The sequence below is a fragment of the Chrysochloris asiatica genome, unplaced genomic scaffold (genome assembly GCF_000296735.1).
Source record: "Chrysochloris asiatica unplaced genomic scaffold, ChrAsi1.0 scaffold00005, whole genome shotgun sequence".
In the NCBI taxonomy this organism is placed as follows: Eukaryota; Metazoa; Chordata; class Mammalia; order Afrosoricida; family Chrysochloridae; genus Chrysochloris; species Chrysochloris asiatica.
In genome coordinates this window covers 35,116,896-35,119,630 of record NW_006408523.1, presented here as the reverse complement: position 1 = coordinate 35,119,630, position 2,735 = coordinate 35,116,896, and positions in this window count along the sequence as shown.

Here is a 2,735-nt window from a genome sequence, read left to right as displayed (position 1 = left end):
TGTTATTCCACAACTCATGTGGTCTTCGGTCATTGGTGTCTAATGCATCAAATCTGTTCTTGAGAAACTCTCTACATTCAGGTGGAACATAGTAAAGGTCATATTTTTTGACTCTACTGGCTTGTTCAAATTTTCTTCAACTTTAGTCAGAGTATATGAGTAACTGATGGTCTGTTCTATTGTCAGCCCTTGACCTTGTTTTTTTCTGGTTTGCTGGAACTGCCAAACTTGTGGTTACCTGTTCAGTGTTCTTTTCATAGCACCAATTATGTAAGTTCATAATTGTCTAAGAAATATTGTAATAAATAGGTAAAAATATTGTGGAAAAGTATTTCACATTAATACATTAAAATATTTCATAAAGAAAACTTATTTGGATTAATAGTTAATTTCCTGAGCATAAAAAATGGCTAAAAGCTCTGATTCAATCCCAATGTTGAAATATGATGATCTGAACACAATTCTCATATGATCTACATAAACACAATCTTTGAGAAAGGCTTTTCCTCACCCTCTCTTTGTTTTTCTTCTCCACTGAGTTTCAGGAATTAAGTAAAGGAAACCTTCCAATACCAATAAAATAACTAAGAACTCAGAGAACAAAGCTAAAAGAGTATGCCTTCAAATGTTTACAGTTTCAACTAAAATTAAATAAAATGTGTGAACATGGGTGTTTTGCTTTGTTTTGTTTTAGTGATACAAGTGGAAAGAAGACATGAAATGGAAAAGGCTGTCTGACTACAAGAATTTTCATATTTTCATCTACAATGTTAATCAACCAAACCAAGAGCAAACAAGTCCTAGGCAGAATGGCACCTGATTTTAAAATAAGTTGTGCAAAGACTCAAAAGAGAAATATCTAAGACTATTTCTTGATTAAGGCTTTTGTAAATTTTTTTTATTTTTATTATTTTCAGTGGATTCATTAATCTGAAGCAGAATATTTTCTTTTATATTAATAGTACTAGCATCCTAAAAAGATTTTAGCAATAACATCTTTCTGGCTTTTTATTTTGTATTTTTAATTAAAATACAAATACTTTAAAAATAAAATATTACAATGAATGGTTTTTTAATGTTTTCTGAAATTAGAAGATCTAATCAAGCACTGTAGCATGATAAATTACAAAGGAAAAAATTACTTTTTGAATATATATCTTTGAATCCTGTTTAGTTTGCTGACTTACAGACCACAAAGTGACATTTTCTTTGTTTTGCTTCATTTTATTTTGTTTTGAGTTTTGGTCACTAGACAGGATTTCTAATTTAATATGGAAATTTAGGAACTCATTTTAGAATAGAAATAGCATAATTTCTACTCAGAGAATGTCCCCAAGTAATCATTGCTACACAATAGCATTTTCTTCAAGATAGCGAGAGTACTATAATTGATGATTTGGATATGGAATTATTACGTACTAATAACAGCGCATGGCCTATTACCATGGGATATCTCCTGCTGCTTTATAATTAGCTCTGTGTGAGGTTTGGATAAGTTGCTTCAAACCTCACGAACTGTTCACCAGGTAAAATATAATGGCTCCTTGGGAGCCAATTAGCTTGGCCTGTCAAGGCCAATTTCAGCAGTTTTTAGTTTGTGGATTATAACCTAAAAAGCTGTAATTGTGGCAAACATACAGGGGAGTTGACATGCTAAAAAGTAATGCCTGCTTTGATAATACAAATTCTTTCCTATTTATGTTTGTTCATTATTGTAATAAAAAATCATTGCTTGGCATTATCTGTGCTTTGACCTTGCTGGATTGTATTGCCTACAACTAACAATAACTTATGATTTTTATTTCAGAACAGATTATTAATTTTTATTGAAAATAAGAAAGAGAAAAAGAAGTTAGACCCACATGTCTTTTTACACAGATAATACTAAAAAGGATGCTTTACTAATTGAATCCATCATAATGCCACAGATTAGTCATATCTTATAATGCATTTCTTTTTTTTTTTTTTTTTTTTTTTTTTTGTGGAGGGTTATTCAATATGACTACGTAGTCATATTCTACATAACCAGACAGCTAGGCTAATTTTGACAAGTAATATATTTTCCCCTTTGTTTTTAAAGCAAATCAGCTAATAGCACCTTGGATTTCATAAAATTAGTGACAACCTAACTTTCTGTTAAATATGAGTTCAGAAAAAGCTCCCAAAACTCATATTCAGCATACTCACACTTTTATTTAGTAAAACTATAAAATAAAATTTTAAAATGATGACTAAGAAGTAATGTTTTATTTAGAATACAATTCTGTAGTTTATTGGAGTTGACTATAAAGTCCTCATGTAGCACAGTAGACTAAGTCCTGGTTTGGTAATCACAAGATCAGCAGTTCAAACCCACCAACAACTCCTTGAAAATCATATACAGAATCACTATGATTTGGGACCAACTTGATGGCACTTAACAGTACCACCATAAGGAATTTCCATGTTTCTTGCTCCTGACCACACAGAAGCTAAATCGTCTAGAACAGCCACTGTATATGTATGAATCAGTAGTATTCATTTGTTATGTTTATAAAATGCTGTATGAAATTAAAAATAAAAACATAAAACTTTTTTAAAGTTGTTTAGTGTCGTTGAGTCACCAAGGAGTGCCTGGTAAGTTTGAACCTCTGAACTTGTGGTTCAAACCAACCTTGTGACCAGTGCTTTTTCCCAGAGTGCCACACCAGTATTCTGTATATCTGGCTCAAAACAATTTTACTTGAGTTTTTTTT